Source organism: Pteronotus mesoamericanus, unplaced genomic scaffold (genome assembly GCF_021234165.1).
Source record: "Pteronotus mesoamericanus isolate MK-2021 breed Mesoamerican mustached bat unplaced genomic scaffold, CSHL_Meso_final contig_130, whole genome shotgun sequence".
Lineage (NCBI taxonomy): Eukaryota > Metazoa > Chordata > Mammalia > Chiroptera > Mormoopidae > Pteronotus > Pteronotus mesoamericanus.
The window spans coordinates 12,899,228-12,921,291 of record NW_026555060.1 but is presented as its reverse complement, the minus strand read 5'-3'; the positions used below and the strand labels follow the sequence as shown (position 1 = coordinate 12,921,291).

General features: G+C 37.7%; 1 pseudogene; it reads right to left on the bottom strand.

Moving 5' to 3' along the window:
• Window positions 1-19,758: 19,758 nt before the first annotated feature.
• On the bottom strand, window positions 19,759-21,490 carry LOC129084196 (la-related protein 7-like; annotated as a pseudogene).
• Window positions 21,491-22,064: the final 574 nt, after the last annotated feature.

The window sequence follows — 22,064 nt, the reverse complement described above, 5'->3', positions numbered from 1 at the left end:
ATTTAACTAAACAATGGAAGGCCATTTGGTAGTCTGGAGGTGCTGAGGCTGTGTAGTTGGTATTTTAGATTTACAAATAGGTTTTTGAATAAGGAAAATTACCTTGTAACGTTTCACACTGAGGTCTTCAGCAGGTGGAAATATGCAAGGCTGTTATTCAGCAGACTGTCATTTCCTGCCACGAGGTAGAAATACCAAGTGTAATAAAAACCTGGGGTCAGGTTCTCTCAAGAATTAGAAAATGAAAATCTGGTCCCTCATTATCAGGCACATTTTATAACCCACTATGAGTTACAGAATATTCTTTAGAACTTTCAGATAACTGAATTAAGCAAAATATTTTTTAAAGTATAATTTCTATATCCTCATAGTCCCTAAAAATCAGTTTCATTTAACAACTTATTTTATCCACCAATAGTTTTATATTCCAGAAAAAAAAAAAGAAGAAAACCATTGGGGATCAGTGCACAGGAAACACTCTTATCTACAAAAAATTACTTGAGATTTTTTTTCTCTTAAATTCTTTACCTCATGTATCTAAATTTGAACTCACCTCCTCACCCAAAGTCCTCCACCATCTGTATTCCCAGCCTTAATTTACGGCTGGGCTGTTTACTGTTCACTGTTCCAATGTGTCCAGTTAGAACTCTCCCAGTCTACCCCCTCCTCTTCCTATGCGTCACTGTAGGAAGCAGATTTCTGACATGATCCCCAGAATTCCCACCCCCTTATTTATATACGTCTTCTGCAAGTTGTTCAAAAACTAACCTAGATTCTACTATACTGGGATTTTGCAGATGTAATCAAGAATCCAAATCTGTTGACTTTAAAAAAGGGAGGTCATCCTGGTTTAGCAACATATGCCCGAAACAGGGACTGGGCTTTTCCTAAAGAAAAAGATTTGAAGTGTGGGAAGGGCTTGACACGAGGGAGATTCTCTGTTGCCAGCTTTGAAGATGCACAGGACTTCATGGCAAGGAATGGGAGTGGTCTCTGGGAGCTGAGAGCAGCCCCTGGCTGGACAGCAAGAAAGCAGGACCTCAGTCCTACAACTGCTGAACTGAATGCTGCCAACAACCACATGCATTTGGAAATAGAACCTGAGCTCCAAATGAGGTGAGCAGTAAACCCTGCTGATACCTTGACTTTGGCCTTGTGAGAGCCTCAGCAGAGAACTCGGCTTCACCGTGCCTGGGCTTCTGACTTACAGAGCCGTGAGCTAAAAATAAGTGAGGTTTTAAACTATTAAGTTCATAGTAATGTGTTACACAGGAATAGAAAACTAGTATGTTCAGCCCTTACATACATTCAGCCACTGAACCCTATCAGAAATGTCTTAACTTCATCTTCTTTATGTTCTGTTTTAAAATTTTTATTGTGGTAAGAACACCTAATATAAGTTCTGCTCTCTTAAAAAATTTTAAGTGCACACTAAGTATTGTCACTTTTTGGCATGATGATGTACAACAGACCTCTAAACTTGTTCATCTTATAACACTGAAGTTTTATACCCATTGATTAGTGACCCCTCTATTCCCCTTCTCCTTATCCCCTGGCAATCACTGTTCTATTCTTTGCTTCTATGAGTTTGGCTGTTTTAGATACCTCATAGGAGAGGAATGGTGCAGCATTGGTCCTTCTGTGACTGGCTTATTTCACTTAGTACAACATAATGTCCTCAAGTTTCATCCATATTGTTACATATTATAGGCTCTCCTTTTTACTAAGGCTGAATAATATCCCATTATATGTATATACCACATTAAAAATACATTCTTCCATTGATGGATATTTAGGTTATGTCCACATCACGGCAATTGAGAATAGTGCTACAATGAACATGGAAGTACAAGTTCCTCTTTAAGATCCTAATTTCAATTCTTTTGGATAAATATTCCGAAGTGGGATTTCTGGGTTATACAGTAGTTCTATTTTTAATTTTTTGAGGAAGCCCATACTGTTTTCCATAGTGGTTGCACCATTTTTGCATATCAAGCAAGAGCATACAAGGGTTTTGATTTCTCTACAACACTTGTCTATCTTTGGGTTTTGATAATAGCCATCCACACAGGTATTGAGGTGATATCTCATTGTCTTTTTAAAAAATATTTTATTTATTTATTTTTAGAGGGAGTGGAGGGGAGAAAGAAAGAGAGGGAGAGACACATTGATGTGTAAGAGAAACATTGATGCTTGGCCTCTTGCATGCCCCCAGCTGGGGACCTGGCCTGCAACACAGGCATGTGCCCTGACCAGGACTTGAACTGGCAAACTTTTGGTTCATAGGCCGGCACTTAATCCACTTAATCCACACCAGCCAGGGTTATATCTCATTCTTTTAATTTACATTTCCCTGGTGATTAGTGACACTGAGGATCTTTTAATATATCTGTCATGTATATCTCTTTGGAGAAGTGTCTATTCAAATCCTGAGACCATTTTTTAATTGGGTTTTTGTTTTGTTTTGTTTTTTTCACTTACTATTGAGTTGTAGGAGTTCTTTATATATTTTAGAAATCAATCCCTTAACAGATACATAGTTCACAAATATATTCTCCCACTGTCTTTTCACTCTATTATTTCCTTTGCTCTGCTTTTTAGTTTGTTGTAGTCCTGCTTGTTGATTTTTGCTTTTGTTGTCTGTTCCTTTAGTGTCACCCAAGATATCACTGCCAAGACCAATGTCATGAAGCTTTTCCTTTATGCTTTTTTTTCTGGGAATTTTACAGTTTCAGGTCTTAAATTTAATTCTGTAATCCATTTTGAGCTGTTTTTGTGTATGGTATCAGATAAGGCTTTGATTTAATTTTCTTTGCATATGGATATGGATATCCAGTTTTCCCAACACCACTTGTTGAAGAAACTATCCTTCCCCTAGTGTGTATTTTTGGCACTGCTGTCCAAGATCAGTTGACAATATATATGTGGATATATTCCTAGGTTCTCTCTTCTGTTATATGGGTCTATATGACTGTCTTTATGCTAGTATAATACTCTTGTAATTACTATAGCTTTGTAGTATATTTTGAAATCAGGAAGTGTGATACCTCCAGCTTTGTTCTTTTTTTTTCCAATTCTAATCTGAGGATATGTTTATTAATTTTAGAGAGAGGGAAAGGTGGAGGAGAGAGAGAAAGAGAGAGAAACAATGATGTGAGAGAGAAATATCAGTTGGTTTCCTCTAATATACACCCCGACTAGGGATCAAACCCATAACTGAGGTATATACCCTGAATGGGACTTGAACCCCATACCTTTTGGTGTACAGCTCGACACTCCAACCAACTGAGCCACTGAGCCAGAGCATCTTTCTTTTTTTCAAAACTTTTTTGTCTATTTATGGTCTTTGGAGGTTCTGGTTCCATATTAACTTTGAATGTTGGGTTTTTTGTGTGTTTTTTGTTTTTGTTTTGTTTTTTTTAAATACCATGGGGATTTCAACAGGGATTGCACTGAATATGTGATCTCTTTGGGTAGTAAGGATATTTTAACATAATTAAGTCTTCTAAACCATTAACACAGGATGCCTTTCCATTTGTTTGTATCTTCTTTCATCAAGATATTGTAGGTTATAGTGCACAAGTCTTTCACTTTCTCACTTAAGTTTATTCCTAAGTTTATTATTCTTTCTATGTGATTATAAATGGAATTGTTTTCCTAATTTTCTTTTTCATATAGTACATAGATATTCAACTGATTTTTGTATATTAATATTGTATGCTGTAACTTTACTGAATACATTTATTAGTTCTAGCAGTTTTAGAGGGTGGGGTCTTTAAGATTGCATATATATAAGATAATGTTATTTGCAAACAGGACCAATTTTACTTCTTTCCAATTTGTAGTCCTTTTTGCTGTGGTCTTGGTCTGAATGTTTGTGTCTCCCCTAGGTCACGTGTTGAAATCCTACTCCCCAGCTGATAGTATTAGTAGGTAAGGTCTTCAGGAGGTGAGGAGATCATGAGGGTGTAGGGTAGATGGGAATCTAATGAATGGTATTAGGGGTCTTACAAAAGAGATCCCACAGGGCTCCCTTGTCCCTTCCTTCATGGTAGAAGACAACGAGAAGTGTGCAAACCAGAAGAGCGCCCTCACCCAACCATGTTGGCACCCTGATCGTGTACTTCCAGCCTCTAGAACTATGAGCAGTAAAAAATTACTGCTATTTGTAAACTACCCAGTCTGTGGCATTTTGTTACAGCAGCCTCCAAGAATTGAAACTCTTTTTCCTAATTGTTCTGTCTAGGACTTCCAGTACTATGTTTATAACAGTGGCAAGAGTGGGCATCCTTGTCTTGTTTCTGATCTTAATGGAAAAGCTTTTAGTTTTCACCACTGAGTATGACCTCAGCTGTGGGCCTTTCATATATGTTTTTATATATACCAATAAACTAGAAAATCTAGAAAACATGGATGAATTCCTAGAAATATACAACCTACCAAGACTGAATCATGAAGAAATAGAAAATCTGAATAGACCTATATCAAAGAAATTGAATCAGTAACTGGAAACCTCCCAATAAAGAAAAGTCCAGGACCAGATGGTTTCACTAATAAATCCTATCAAATATTTAAAAAGGAATTAATGCCAATTCTTCTCAAGTTCTTCCAAAAAAACTGAAAAGAGAAAACACTTCCAGACTCATTTTATGAGGCCAGCATTACCCTGATACCAAAGCCAGACAAAGATACCACAAAAAAAACAGTAGACCAGTATTCTCTGATATACACAGATGCAAAAATCCTCAACAAAATACTAGCAAACCTAATTCAACAGCATATTAAGAGGATCATACACCATGACCAATTAGGATTCATCCTTGGGGTGCAAGGATGGTTCAACAATTCAATTAATGTGATACAACACATTAAGAGAATGAAGGATAAAAATCACACAACCATCTCAATGTATGCAAAAAAAAAAAGCATTTAATTAAATTCAACACCCTTTCATGATTTGAAAAAACTTTTAACAAGCTAGGGCTAAAAGAAAATTACCTCTACCCTCTCTGTTGTTGAGCTCATGATCTTCTTCCTCCACCATTACAGTGGCCTTAATGACCCCTTTTCTTTGAGTATATTTCTTAACTGTTGCTATTAAACTCACATTCCACCTCCTCCCTGCTCTCTTTCCATTTGTGCCCTGCCTATGTACCGTTGCCTGTTTGTACTATTAACAATTTCCAATTTCTATGGTAAAAAGGCAGCTCACAAAGCTAAGTAGAAGAAACGTGCACATTTAATTTATGGAAGAAACATTTATGGAATTCCTGCTCTATATCCAGCCTGTGCTTAGGATGGGGATTAGCAAGTTGAATAGAAAGAGGTGTACAAATTGGCAGTTATGAAGACAAGCATAAGAACAATCATAAAGATATACATGTGAAAGCCAAATGGGGATCTAACCTACTCAATGGAAAGGGGCAAGATGTGGGACAGGAGATGGAAGATAGGATACTAAGTATTGTTGCAAGAGTGGTGATGTGAGCTGAATCTCCTCAGAAGATAAATGGGAGTTAACCAGGCAAAAGATGGGAAGTTAGGGTGGGAGGCAGATGGTACTTCTGCAGGGGCATATGCAAAAAACATGGAGTGAGATACAGTTTAGTGAAATACAAAACATGGAGTTAGGGAATAGTGAGGAAGAAATAAAATGGTAGAGGCAAGGGCTAGTATCAGGAGGTTCCTGGTGTATCATTGGGCCAGAGGTTCCAAATTGTTAATCTGTGTATTACTGAGGTACATGTGGGAAAATTCAGATTTCTGAACACCAGCTGAAAATTACAGTTTGGGAGAAATTGTTGTAAAATTCAAGAATTTACACTGTCACAAGCACCTTGGTGAGCATGATGCAGATATTCTCTGGTCAATGATTTGACAAACACTGTTGATGGCAATGAGGAGGTAATGGAGGAATCTAAATGTGCTGGGAGGAAGTGGAGTTCTGCTTGGCTATGTTTCCATATCGGGCCTACTGGAGGCTTGTAAGAAGCTTAATTTGAGGAGAGAAAGAAAGGCCTATTCCATGGGAAATATGACAATGATCCAAACTATGGTAAAGGTGATAGAAGTAGAGAAGAAATGCCATATTCTGGAACTTTTGGTAGGTAAATTTATGTAGTACACATGATTGATTTGAAGTAAGATGTTAAGGAGAGGGAAGAGCCAAGTTTCTAACGTGATTGATTAGGTGGATGACGATGTTGCCAACTGAACTAGAAAATACAGGAAAATATCTGATAGGGTGGGGATTATTATTGGGTCAGTTTTGAACAGGTTGAATGGCAGATGTCTGTAGAAAATCAATGTGATACTCAGTGGGCAGCTGGATGTAGGAGTCTGAAGCTTAAGGGAAGATCTGGGATGGGTGTCCAGATTCCGGAATCCAAGGAGCACATGTTCTAGTTGAGGCACAAGAGTGCATGGGATCATCCATGGAGAGATTATATAAGAGAAGAGCAATGAACTAAGGACAGAATCCTAGGTAACACCAGCTTTTACTAGGTACACAGAGGAGAAGATGTAAAGAAAGCAGGAAAAGCTAGAAGTGTGAAGAGAATTAGAAGAGAGCGATACCACAGAAGCCAAGGAAGTAAAAGATATCAAGAAGAAAGAAGTGATCGATTATGTTAAATACAACAATGAACTTAAGGAAGATAGGACTGAAACACATGCTTTGGAATGTGCAATGGCCAATAGGAGTGGCCATTGATAATCCTAATGGAAACATTTTCAGGTAGTGGTGAAGGGAGAAGTAAAACTGAAGTGTGTTAGTAAGTGAGGCAATGAAATAGTAAGTCTATGCTACTTTTTGCAAAGTTTGAATGACAGTGGTGTTTAGGAGGCTGGATCATGCAATGAGAAAGCTTAGTGTCAAATGAGGTATTTTATTAGGATGGGAGATTTGAACATATTTGTAGACTGAAGGCAAGGAGGCTATAGAGAAGTAGAGGTGAGAATGTAGGAGGGAAGAAGAATGACCTAAGAAACAAGGTCCCAGGAGACATTGTAAAGTACAGAATCAAGGGCACAGGGGATGGTGGGGAGATAGTCTTACAGAGGGGTCACCTTCTCATCTGAGAGTAGAGCAAGAGAAAGGCCATGTGATAAAAGTGTCTAAGTGATCTTAATTTTTTTCATGAATCAAGAGGCAAGATTCTCTGCTAAGAGTTCTTATTAGTTCAGTGGCCTTTTATATCGTGTTCATGGATTGGCAGAATTAACATCATTATTATGTCCATACTACCCAAAGCAATCTATAGAGTCAACCTCTATCTCTATCAAAATACCAATGATATATTTCACAGATAAAGAACAAATATTTCAAAAATTTATATAGAACCATAAACAACCCTGAATAGCCTCAGCAATTTTGAGAAAGAAGAACAAAATAGGATCACAATACCTAATATCAAACTGTATTACAATGCCACTGTAATCAGAATAGTCCGATACTGGCATAAGAGCAGACACATAGACCAGTAGAACAGAATAGAGAGCCCAGAAATAAACCCATGTCATTATATGGTCAAATATGGTCAGTTAATATTTGACCAAAGGGGCAAGTACATAAAATGGAGTAAAAATAGTCTCTTCAATAAATTGTGTTGGGAGATCTGGACAAGTACATATAAAAAAATGAAAGTAGACCACCAACTTATACTGTGCACCAAAATAAACCCCAGATGGATAAAAGACTTAAATATAAGTTGTGACACCATACAAGTCCTAGAGGAAAACATAGGCAGGAAAATTTCAGATATCCCACGCAGCAATATTTTCACCAATACATCCCTTAGGGCAAGGGATGTAAAGGAAAGCATAAACAAATGGGACTACATCAGATTAAAAAGCATCTGTACGGCTAAAGAAAACATCAGCAAAATAGAATGTAAACAAACCATATGGGAAAACATAATTGCCAATAATACCTTGGACAAGGGTTTGATCTCCAAAATATAGAGAGAATTCACATGACTCCACTCCAGGAAGACAAACAATCCAATTAAAAAATGGGCAAAGGACCTGAACAGACACTTCTCCAAGGACATACAGAGAGCCTATAGACACATGAAAAAATGCTCAATATCACTAGCCATCAGAAAGATGCAAATTCAAATCACAGTGAGATACCACTTCACACTGCCCAGAATGGCCATCATTAACAAATCAACAAACGACAAGTGCTGGTGAGGTTGTGGAGAAAAGGGAACCTTAGTGCACTCTTGGTATGAATGCAGACTGGTGCAGCCACTATGGAAAACAGTATGGAACTTCCTCAAAAACCTAAAGATGAAACTGCCTTTTGATCCAGTGATTCCACTGCTGGAGTTATACCCTAGGAATCCTGAATCACTAATTCAAAAGAACCTATGCACCCCAATGTTCATAGCAGCGTTATTTATAATAGCCAAGTGCTGGAAACAGGCTGAGTGCCCACCAGTAAATGAGTGGATTAAAAAACTGTGATGCAGCAGAAAGAAAGGAAGGAACTCCTACCTTTCATGACAGCATGAGTGGAACTGGAGAGCGTTATGCTAAGTGAAATAAGCCAGGCAGTGAAAGATAAATACCATATGATCTCACCGGTAAGTGGAACCTAATCAATAAAAAAAACGAGCAAAATATAGCCAGGGACATGAAATAAAGACCGAACTGACAGTGGCCAGAGAGAAGGGGCACACCACTGGAAGGGCGGGGAGGGGTCATCAAGGAACATGTATAAAGGACCCATGGACAAAGTCCAAGTGGGGAGGGATTGAGGGTGGGAGGTGGGGGTGAGTGGAGTGGGGGAAAATGGTGGCAGGAGACAACTGTACTTGAAGGACAAAAAAAATTCAATTAGAATAAAAAGAATAAGACATGTGTATGTATAATATATGGTGCATATGAGTTTACTGTTTTGTACCAAACCAAACAAATGAGCAAAATAGAACCAGAGACATGGGAATAAAGAACAAACTGACAGGGACCAGAGGGGAGAGAAGGGCATCAAGGGGGAAAGGAGAGGGAGCAGTAAGTCAAGAAACATGAATAGAGGACTCTTGGGCATGGACAATGAGGGGGCAAATTGACTGTGGTTTGGCCGAGGACGAAGCAGGGGAGAGCAACAGGGAAAAAGGCAGGACAGCTGTAACTGAACAACAGTAAGAAAAACCAAACCAAAAAACACTTATCTTCCCCTGGCTGAGCACATTGTATCCCTCAGAATTCCTCAGTCTTTACTGGCTTCAGTAAAGAGGTACTCCACTTTTGTGTCTGGATAGCTCATGGCAGAGCTGGCTTGAAGTGGTGCTTGATGTCTGGACTGTAGCAACATTATTAGGACCTGTTTCTCTCTGCCTCAAGGCACAGGCTTTGGCCCAGCTCACTCGACTTTCTTCCAGGCACTAGATTCAGTCTCAGGCAGGTTCACCATTTGGGATTACAAGCCAGCTGTACAAGGAACGGACTCCAAGACAGCTGAAAGAACAGAAATCTTCTGGGAGCGTCCTATAAAGTCCTGACATTTACTTTAACTGGACAATCATGGGTCCTATGCTCCACCCCTGTTCTGGGATGCCTGAAATTAGGAAGATGAGTGGTCCCCCATGGTAGTCGCATTGGAATTAGTTGGTGCGCCTGTTAAAACACAGCTGTCTGGGCTTAGGCCACAATGTGTGATTTAGTAGGTCTGGGTGGGTTTTGAGAACTTGCATTTCTAACACATTCCCAGGTAAAGCTGAGAGTGCTGGCCCTGGGACCACACTTGGAAATCCCCAGGTCTATGGACAACTGAGGTACCACTTCCCAAGAAGAACAAGAAATGCTTGCTACAATCTACTTTCTGCTCGCCAGAATCTGTCTCTGATTATGTATTTGGCTTCTCCTGTAAAACGAGACTAGAGAAACATCACTTCTTCTACATAGAATGGAAGACCTACTTATGCTGTTAGAAACAAGCTGGTGAGAAATACCAAAGCGCAAAGCACAGCAGCAGGGGCTCATATGACATGACAAAGCCTTTCTCCAGTCGGAGTGTTTGAGGAATTCTTCCAGGTTACTTGCTGGAACACAATGAAGTGAAGATTTTTTTTTTTTAAACTCCTGATGTGTGAGGTTCTGCTCTATAAGTGAAGTGAAAAATCTGTCTAGATAGTGAATTTTTACAATCCTATAACTTATATCTTCTATTTTTGCCACCTTATATTTGACCCAAATTTATATCTTCATCGTTAAGTTAGCAGTCTAAAATAAAATGTGCTGGTTGGGAGAATGACTTCCAGAAGCTGATTTCTTATCTATGTATATTTGCAAGCTTCCTCCCCTACACACACACACACACACACACACACACACACACACACACACACACATACACACACCCTCCCCTCAAGAGAATGAAGAGAAATTTCACTCTAGATACTTAGTCATATTTGAATGACTTTTCTTCCATCCTAATAATTTTTTAATCCTCATTGGAGGATACTTTTATTGATTTTAGAGAGAGAGGAAGAGGGAGAGAGATAGAGAAACATCAATGTGACAGAGAAGCATCAGTCAGCTGCCTCCCATACGCACCCTGACTGGACATCAAACCGACAACCTAGGTTTGTGCCCTGACCAGGGATTGAACCCACAACCTTTTGCTGTATGGGACAATGCTCCAACCAACTGAAGCACACCAGCCAGGGCCATTCTAGTAATTTTAAATTCCTAATCTTCAAATATAAGTGAAGCTAAGGTCATCTGTATGTGGGGTCATCACCAATGGGTGATAATTGGACTATAAGCCAACCCACTAGACCAGCCATTTTCAACATTTTCATCTCATGACACACATAAACTAATTACTAAACTTATGTGGCACACCAAAAAACATACTTTTTGCCCATCTAACAAAAAATAAATATAATTGTGGTTCATTCATAACAGATGATTATTGTTGTGTTGACTGTTGTCATTTTTTAATTGACAATCTTAGGGAAAAGACGGCAGTGCCCCTGACTACATAGTCAGGTATTGCATGTTTTGTTTTCGTTTTCACCCTCACCTGAAGACATTTTTAAATTTTCCTTTAGGGAGAGTGGAAGGGAGAGAGGAGGAAACATCTATGTGAGAGAGAAACATCAATTGGTTGCCTCCCATATGTGCCCCAACCAGGGATTGTATGCACCTAGACAGGGTATCCTACAGGCCTGGATGGGAGACTGAACCCACAACCTAGGCATGTGGACCATCTGGGAATCAAACCTGTATCTTTTTGGTTACGGGACGATGCTCCAAACAACTGAGCTACACTGGACTGCCAGGTATTGCTTGTGTTAAAAATTCTTGTGGCACATGGGTTGAGAATTGCTGTACTAGAACAAAGGTAGCTGCAGCCCATTCTACAGGGTTGAAGTTAATTTCTAAGATATGTTTCTCCAACCAGGAATGCATGAAGTGCAGCAAGGCCTTGGTGGGTATAGAGAACTGGGCACTCAAGGATAACCACTCCATGCACAAGACCTGAGTTTGATGGTTATACCTAGTAATGAGGATAAATCTGGGATCTGGGCATAGAATCTGCAATTTGATCTCTATTACTATGATTATACCTATCCAGCTCTTAGTGAACCCATGGGAAATTTCCTTGCCCCAGATTTTCAAACCAAAAGCAGCCAAGCACTTGGAGCTTTGTAGCTGATTCTCCAAGTAGCTCATTCTGGCCCTTGAACTGAGGCCCTGGTTTTTGCACTTGTCCTACTTTTATTTTTCTTTTACTTTGACCATAAATCTGAGTCCTATTTTTCATTCTCTGCCTGTGGACCTTAGTCATAGCCACCCCAATTCACATGAATAAATGCTGATAACTTTTTATTTTAAGGAGCAGAGTCTGGATTCCTTCCACTGTATTCTTTATATCCTACCCCTAATAAGTTTTCAGTTGCATATAACAATCACTTCTCTCTCCTGTCCCTCATGCCCAATTAAAATATGCTTAATGGAGACTCCTGTATGATAATATAGCATATAATCTAGATGAGTTGAGTCAGGGAATGTTTCTTGGAAGAAGGTAATCTAAGTCAATATCTGAAAAGACTCATCAGAGTTAACCAGAGGAAAGGGACACATGCTTAAAGGCTCAGAAATGAAAAGATAGAAGAAATATAGCATGTTTGGATCATAGATCTTGAGGGTTGTGGCTCAAGATGAAACTTCTTGAAGAGATAAGCAAGAGTCATATGCCAGGCTTCATAAACTCTGCTAATAGTATTAACATGGTCTTAAAAGAACTGGGAAGAAATGATGCTGATGAGACATAATGGTGGCCTAAGCCAGGGTGGAAGCTATGGAAATGGAGCAAAGTGGATCAGTCTTGGAGAATTTTGGAGTTAGAATCAACAGACAGGGATGTTGTTGAGTGTAGGTGGTAAGAGAGAGGAAAGCTATCCGGAGAGGTACCTGGGGGACCATGGAGCAGGTTAGTGTGGGTGGGGGAAATGAATTTAGGTTCAAATATGTTAAGTTTGAGATACCTTAACAAATATGTTAAGTTTGAGGGACCTAATGACACCTGGATATATGGATCTGAAGCTCTGGAGGAAAAAACAGGCTTAAGTTGTAGATCTTGTGGTTATTACTATGCAAATGGAAGTCTAAGGATGGAGAATCACACTGTGTAGAACAGGAAAGGTAAACATGGAATAGAATTCTGAGAAGTACCTGAATCTAAGAGACAGGTAAAAGAGAAGGAATTGTAAAGGAAACAGGGAAATCAGCAGCGGTGATAGGAGAACCAGGAGAGTGATGTCACTCAAGCCCCTGAATTGAATACTTAAAGGAGGGATTGGCAAACAGCGCCAAATGCTGGCAAAATATTAATACACATCAGATTATGAAACTGTCCATTGCATCTGGCAGCAAGAAACTTGTTGGTGACCTTGAGTAGTTTGAATGTGGAGCTGGGCATGAATGTAAGTTTACAGAGGGTTCAGAAGTGAGTAAGAGGTAAAAAATGAGATATGTTAATATAAAATCTCTTCAGAACCAAGTGTGAGGGTCTCAAAGAGTTAAGTTTTGGAATAGGAGAGAGAGAAGGGTAACCAGACGGGAAAGAAGAGGAAAAGGAAGGATTTCTTTAAGCAGAGACACTTAAGCACTTAAAAATTTAAGTCAAGGTACAGGACAAAAGGGGAGGTATTCAATAAAGAAAGACCCTGGTAAGGTCAGAGGTGATGTAAACATTCATTCTTGGAGAAGACTTCTCTGATAAGGAACATTTGCATAAATCCATGGAAAAAATGAGGGAGTCAACCATGTAGCCATTGGAGGCAAAGGATGTCAAACCAAGAAAACAGCAAGGGAATAGCATGCTTCATTGATCAAGGAATAGCAAGAAAACCAGCATACCTGGAGCAGTGTGAGAAAGGGGAGAGTGGTAGAAGACGAGACCCAAGAGGTAGCAAAGGTTAGATTTTGGAAGGCCTGTTAGGTCATAGTAAGAGCATTGGATTTTTGATCTGAGCAAGACTGGAAGGCAATGGAAGGTTTAGCAGAGAAGTGATGAGTGTGATTTGGGAGTAAGGGCATCTCTTCCATCATGGCAGGAGGAGAAGAGATCATTTATAGAGGAGGGAGACTGAGGTTAATTCCCATTTAACTTCTGAGCTAGAAAGGGAAGCAAACTATTGAGAGAGACTTTGGAGTGTCAGAGACAGAGCTGAGTGAACAAGTGTAAAAGTAACACTGAAGAGAAGTATTTCTAGAATGGTACAGTTAAGGACCTCTGAATATCCATAATGAGACACTGGCAAAAGTGGTCAAAATAAACTCTATTACAGTAGAACTTTGAAAATTAACCAAAGACATGCAATAACCAAAGGAGTGTTTATTCAAGGAAAACAGCTGAATCTAAGTAAAAGCTGTGAACTTCTTTTTGATTACTTGCATTCAACATTTTGTATTAATTCCAGTTGTACAGCACAGTGGAGAGACATTAATATAGGTTACAAAGTATTCGCTCCAATAATTCAATTGCCCACTTAACACCCTCTAGGGGTGTCCAACCTCTGGGCCACACTGGAAGAAGAAGAGTTGTCTTGGGCCACACATTAAATACACAAACACTAACAAAAACTGATGAGCAAAAAAAAAAAAAGGTTTTAAGTAAATTCACAATTTTTTGTTGCTCCACGTTCCTAGCCATCCTGGGCCTCATGCGGTCTGTGGGCTGCAGGTTGGACACACTATTTTATTACAATATTTTAATTATATTCCCTAAGCTTTACCTTATATCCCTGTGACCATTTTGTAACTACCAATTAGTAGTTCTTAATCCCATCAATTATTTCCTTCTTCCTCCCCCAACCCCCTCTCCTCTGGCCTTTGTCAGTCTGTCCTCTGTACATATGAGTCTGTTTCAATTTTGTCTGTTCATTTATTTTGTTATTTTAAGTGATATAATAGGATATTTATTTCTCTATGTAGCTTATTTCACTTATGCTCTTGCAAATAGTAAGAGTGTATTCTTTTTTTATGACTCAGTAATATTGCATTGTGTATATGAACCACGACTTCTTTATCCACTTGTCTATTAATGAACACTTGGGTTGATTCCATATCTTGGCTATTGCAAATCATGCTACAATGAACATGAGGGTGAATATATTTTTTGGAATTATCAGGTTTTCTAAATTGTTGTTCAAGTGCAGTTGTCTCCATTTTTCTGTCACCACTTCCCCCTGCCCCATCCACCCACACCTCCCACTCCCAATCCTACCCCCCTTTGGCTTTGTCCATGGGTCCTTTATACATGTTCCTTGATGACCTTTCCCCTTCTTTCCCCTGTTATCTCCCTCCCCCTTCTCCTCTGGTTACTGTCAGTTTGTTCTTTATTTCAGTGTCTCTGGTTAATATTGTTTTGAATTTAAATTTTACCTATACCCAGAAATGGAATCACTGAGTCATAAGACAGTTCCATAAATAATTTTTGAGGAAACGCCACACTGTTTTCCACAGTAGCTGCACCAGTCTGCATTCCCACCAACAGTGCTCAAGTGTTTCCTTTTCTCCACATCCTCACCAACATTTGCTGTTTGTTGATTTATTGGTGGTAGCCATTCTGACAGGTGTGAGGTGATATCTCACTGTGGTTTTATTTTGCATTTCTCTGGTGATTAGAAATGTCAAGCATCTTCTCCTATGTCTATTGGCCATCTGTAGGTCCTCTTTGGAGATGTGTTTATTCATGTCCTCTGTCCAGTTTTTAATTAGGTTGTTTGTTTTTTTGATGTTGAGTTGTGGATATTAACTATTATCAGATGTATAATTGGCAAATACATTCTCTTATTCAGTAAGTTGTCTTTTTGTTTTGTTAATTGTTTCCTTTGCTGGACAAAAGCATTTTAATTTGATATAGGCCCATTTGTTTATTTTTTCTTTTGTTTCCCTTGCCTGAGGAAATCTGTCATAAAATATACTGCTAAGAGAAATGTCTGAGATTTTACTGCCTATGTTTTCTTCTAAAAGTGTTATGGTTTCAGGTTTTACATTTATGCCTTTAATCCATTTTGAGTTTATTCTTGTATATGATATAAGAAGGTGGTCTGTTTCATTTTTTGCATGTATTAATATCTGTCTAATTTTCACTTTATCATTTATTGAACAGACTGTCTTTACCCCATTGTATGTTCTTGTTTCCTTTGTCAAAGATTAATTGATTATATAGGTGTGAATTTATCTTGGGGCTCTCTATTCAGTTCTGTTGATCTGTGTCTATTTTTATGCTGTTTGATTACCATAGCCTTGTAGTATAGTTTGATATCAGGAAGTGTGATTTCTCCCACTTTGTTCTTCTTTTTCAAGATTGGTGTTGCTATGCAGGGTCTTTTGTGTTTCCATACAAATTTCTAAATTATTTGTTCTAGTTCTGTGAAAAATGCCATTGATATCCTAAGAAGAATTGCATTGAATCTCGAGATTGCTTAGGGTAATATGAACATTCTTTTTATTTTTTCTATTGCGTGTATTGCCGTGACATTGGTTAATAAAATTATATAGGTATCAGGTGTACAACTCTACAATACATCATTTGTATGTAAGTATTTATCCCCCTGTTCCCATATCCTCTCTATCCTTCCCCACTCTCCTTTCCCTCTGGTAATCACCCTGCTGTTGTCTGGGTCTATGAGGTTTTTTTGCTCAATCCCTTTACCTTTTGCACCCATCCCCACAACCCCTCTCGCCTCTGACAACTGCCACTCTGTTCTCTGTCAGTCTGTTTCTAATTTGTTAATTTTATTTTTTAGATTCCACATGAATGAAATCTTTTGGTATTTGTCTTTTTCTGACTGGGTTGTTTCACTTAGCATAATGCTTTCCAGGTCCATCCACGCTGTTGCAAAGGTTAAGATTTTCTCCTTTTTTATGGCCATGTAGTATTCCACTGCATTAATGTAACACAGCTTTTTATTATCCACTCATCTACCAATGGGTACTTAGGCTGCTTCCAAATCTTGGCTATTGTAAAGAATGCTCTGATAAATGTAGAGTGCATATATTCTTTCAAATTAGTGTTTTGAGTTTCTTTGGATAAATGAGTATTTCCAGAAAGAGAATCTCTGGGTCATAAAGCAGTCCCATTTTTAATTTTTTGAGGTAACTCCATAGTGCTTTCCACAGTGGCTGCACCAATATTCAATATGGACATTTTAAAGATGTTAGTTCTTCCTATCTATGAGAATGGTATACACTTCTATTTATTAACATCTTTAATTTCTTTTTTCAATGTCTTATAATTTTCCAAGTACAGGTCTTTTTCCTCCTTGGTTAAATTTATTCTTAGGTATTTTTTTGATGCAATTGTAAATGGGATTCTTTTCTTAGATTTTCCTTCTGATAGTTCAATATTGGTGTATAAAAATGCAACCATTTTCTGAATATTTACTTTGTATTTTGCTACTTTATTAAATTCATTTATCAGTACTAGTCATTCTTGGTAGGCTCTTTAGTGTTCTCTATAGACAGTATCATGTTATTTCCTTTATTATTTCCTTCCTTCAACTCACTTTGGGCTTTGTTATTTTGTTCTTTTTCCAGTCTCTTTACTTGCAAAGTTAGATTGTTTATTTAAAATTCTTTTGTTTCTTAAAGTAGGTCTGTAATACTATGAATTTCCCTCTTAGGACTGCTTTTGTTGTGTCTCATAGGTTTGGGATTGTTGTGTTCTCATTTTCTTTTGTTTCAAGGTCTCTTTTGATTTCTTGTTTGATCTTGTTGTTGACCCATTCATTGTTTAGTAATGTTTTATTTAACCTCCATGTCTTTGTGTGTTTTCCAGTTTTTTTCTTGTGATTGATTTGTAGTTTCATACCATTGTGGTCAGAGAAGGTGCTTGATATGATTTCAGTCTTCTTAAATTTTCTGAGACTTGTTTTTTGTCTGTCCTAGAAAATGTTCTATGTATACTTGAATATTTATTTTGCTGCTTTGATGTGAAAGGCTCTGAGAATATCAATTAAATGTATCTGGTCTACAGCCCACTGTTTCCTTGTAGATTTTTTTTTGTCTGAGAGATCTATCCATTGATGTCAATGGGGTATTAAAGTCCCCTATTATGACTGTATTACTGTAGATATTTTTCTGTCCATCAGTATTTGTTTTATATATTTAGGTGCACCTATGTTGGGTGCATAAATGCTTACAAAGTTCATATCCTCTTGTTGGATTGATCTCTTTATTATTATGTAATGTTCTTCTTTGTCTCTTATTACAGTCTTTTTATTAAAATTGACTTTTTATAAGTATTGCTACCCCAGCTTTTTTTGTTGTTTCCAAATTGCATGAAATATCTTTATCAATGCCTTTACTTTCAGTCTGTGTGTATCTTTCAATTTGAAGTGGGTCTCTTTTAGATAGCAAATACATCGGTCTTGTCTTTTTACCCATTCAGCTACGTTGAATCTTTTGCAGTCAAATGCTCTACCACTGAGCTATACCCCTGCAGCTACCTTGTATCTTCTGATTGGAGCATTTAATCCATTTACATTTAAAGTGGTAATTAATAGGTACATATTTATTGCTACTCTATTATTTATAATTAGGTTTATCTTTATTTTTCTTTGTTTCTTCTTCTTGAATCTCCTTTTAACATTTCTTGCAATACTGGTTTGGTGGTAATGAACTTCTTAAGCTTTCTCTTGTGTGAGGAGCTCTCTGTCTCCTTCAATTGGTAACAATAACCTTGCTGTGTAGACTAGTCTTGGTTGTTAGTCCTCGCTTTTCATAACTTTGTGTATTTTGTACCAATCTGTTCTGGCTTGAAATGTTTCTGTTGAGAAGTCAGCTGACAGTCTTAAGGGAGCTCCCTTGTAGGTAACTAACTGCCTCTCTCTCGCTAAAAAATCAAGCTTTTACTTTATCCTTTTCCCATCACTCTAACCTCAGCTCCACAATAACGTTGAAAGCTGTGGCTCCACAATCACAGTGAAAACCAAAAATTTAGAAGCCACATGGAATGGCACAGAATGTGGTTAGAACTTTCCCAAAGCGCCATTACCAGAAAACTGTCACTATTTGACCTGCATTGTACTTCCCTGAGAAGCTCTGTTCTTGGAATTTATCTTTATGTAACATAATACAGAACCTACTCAGTGCAAATAGCTCTATTGTCAGGGCATATGTAGAGAACAATCAGTGGCAATTGTTTAGCACTGCAGTTAAGGCAGCAATATTATTTGGGATTAATGAGAGACTGACCAAAAAACTCAAAAGAAAAAATTGGGAAATGAAGTACTCATAGGGGCCTTTAAAAAGCTGACATTGCTGGAAATCTAGAAAGACATGCTCATGTGCAGAGCTGTGCACATGCTCTGGAAAGACCTGGGAAGAGGTGACCTAAACTGTAAACTCTGACTGACCTAGAGGCTTTGTACAAGTAGGATTGAAGGCTAAGGCATAGATAAACCCTGTATGCTGGAACACTGAGGGCATACTCCAACACATGGACCCTTTGACAAGGAGTAGAAGACTTACTGGTTCAAGGCACTTACAAAAGTATCTGTTCAATCATTAGTTGACCACTAAGCTAACTGAGCAGAGACTTCATTTGCTACACGTAAGAAACAACAGATTTTAAAGGATCATCTATGAACAGCACCGAAAAAATAGGCAGCAAGAAAGCCAGTGAAGAACAACAACAAAACCATAGGGATTGAGAGGGCAATCTGATTTCCAGAGTTTCTACATTTTTATTTTTTTTAAAATCAAACATTTTAATTGAGAACAATTCATATGGTCTGTACAGTGGAAATTCAGGTAGGCAAAGTGCAATAAACAAAATGAAACCAGATATATGTCTCCATATAAATCAACATAAGAAGATACCCATGATATTTGAAATGGAAAGCAAGCTACAAAATAATAAGTGCAGTGACAGTCTGCTGCTAAACATTTTTTAAAACTATATATTTATTTAGTATTCATGTTTTTGCAAATGCGTTATTGTTTTAGTAATAAAAAAGAACAAAATTAATACAAAACATTTATTTACTAAATCACTCTGAAGTTGATTTATATAATAATTTCAACAAATAAAATTTTTAATGAAAAATTGTGGTATATAGTATACTTGTCTCTGGAAAAAGTCTTACAAGTTAAGAAACAAAAGGAATTTCTTTTAAGTAAATGTAGTTTTCTAAAAAATATTCATTATACATTATTACCTTAATAAAAATGAATATCTTAAGAATAGCTCAAGCATCCAGTGAAATCTTAAGAAGTGAACCCAATTTTTTGTCAATCATATTCAGGAAATCTATTATGTTCACTTGCTTATTGAATCTTCACAAGTCTAATCTTTTCAGCTTTGGTGATTAACTTCTCAGTGCCTCTTTTCACAAGGCTAAGTCTGGCCTGCTTATCTATGGCAATATTAAAATCTGCCAATTCCTGCATTCATGATGACCAGAAAGAATTTCAAATATCCAGCAGTGCTTCTTTTTAATTTCTATACATGCATTTAATATCGCTTGAGCATCTTCAGGAGATTCATATCTCATGTGGCATTCTGTACCCCCTTCTGGCAAATTGACATAAACATCTTCTGAGATTGCTCCTAAAGTGTCCCTGACTTGATTCCTTCTAGTCAGAGCCTCAGTGCTAATGATCTTCATAATCATGACACTCAGAACTGCGACCCTGCTGCATTGACCGTCTCCTGGGACAGTAGTCTTCACTGTTTGATTTTTCATTTTTCATTCCAGACTTATTACTCCATGATCTATTTCCATTTCTGACTCCGATTTTATTTGGGATTTTTTCACATAAAGAAGGCATACTTGCTTACTGCAGAGCTAAATAGACTCCCCCCCCCTCAAAATCCATCCATTCATTCTTGCATAGTACTTGTAGTTGTATAAACTTCTCCTATCCCATGCCTCTCTGTATATTTTATCTCATGTTTCCTTTTTGCTTTTAAGAGCAATCCATCTTTTATATCTCCCCTATCCTTTTCTTCTTCAAGAGAGACTTCTAAATCTTTGTTTTCTTTGTACACTTCTGAGGCTTTTTTAAGGTTATCTTTCTGAGATGTTTTCTTGAGTTTGGATCTAGGAGCCAGGCATTCTGCATTTTCAGAGCTACTTTGCTTCCTCCTTTGTGCTCTGACCAAAGGTAAGCTAGTCACTTCAGCTCTTCCCTGCTTTTTCTTTTTATTTGGGAGTGGCTTTCAGGGTTTTGTGCATTCTGCTTCAGAGCTCTCAGGCATGGTCCTGGGTCTCTTCAATCTGCAGATGCTGCTCTCTTTGCCTGTGTCATTGTTTCATTCTTTTGTCTGGTCAGTGTCGTCCTTCACTCAGTATTCTTTTTATTTTCCTTTTCTTCAGCTACTGTAAGGGCAGGAATGGGTTTATTTTTCACTGTTATAGGAAATATTAATGGATTTTATTGGTGCTACTTCTGGTGGGTTGTTAAGAAAATCAATAGTTTTTGCTGCTTGTTCTTTTGTTTCAAATTCCACAAAGAAAAATCCCTTTTGATAGCCAGTAGACCTATAATGTGGTATACTTATATAAAAAACATTACCACATTTCCAAAATATTCTTTCAATCCAGTTGTAGTTAACATTTTTGGGAAGTAGCTCCATATACACTGTCTGCCTATTCTCATCCTTTGGTCTTTCACCAAGAAGCTCTTTCTCCTGATCCTGGTGCCTTCTAAATCCAGATCTGCAACAGCTGAAATTTTTAGTGTTCTGGCTATTAATTTTCCATCAGTGGTCAATTTTTTTCATTTTGTTAAAAAAAGAGAAATGATATATTAACATATCCATTTCCTGATTTTTCTAAGTGCTCTCAAATAAATCTATCCTTGTAAAGATTTTCATCTCCAGACCAGAAGTCCACTTGCTTAGCAATATCTGCAAGCACCTGTTAAACTCAAGACCATTTTTTCTTATTTACCTATTTTTAAAATTTTTGGTACTTTTCTCTTCCATTGCTTTATCTTGCTTTCCTATTTCAGTTTGCATTCTCCATTCAATTACCAAAATACAGGACCAGAGATTGTGTCCTTGAGCCCTTTCCAAATCTCCCCAATCTTCCTGTTGTGGTTGTGTCCTATGTTATATTATTTTAAATGTCCACCTTTCAATGACAGCAAGAAAATATGCCCTTCCCCAAATTAGTGGGAACTGTCTCTGAAAAAGCCCCAATATTGGACTTGCTAGACAAATATTTCAAACAAACAATTATAAAAATGTTAAGAGAACTAGAGAAAACTACATCTAAAGAAGGGAAAGTAGAACGATGTCTCACTAAATAGAATACCAATAAAGAGATAAAAATATTTTTTTAAAAGAAAGAAATCCACAAAGTACCAGAAAGTTCAATAATTGAGTAAAAATTTCAGTAGAGGGTCTGAACAACAGAATTGTACTGTCAGAAGGGATCAGTAAACCTAAAGGCCAATTTAGATCATCCAGTATGAGAAACATATAGAAAAGTGAATGAAAAAAATAATAATAAACAAGAGTTTCAGAGATCTGTGGTATACTATCAAGCATACCAACAAATGTATAATGTGAGACCCAGAAGAATTGAAGG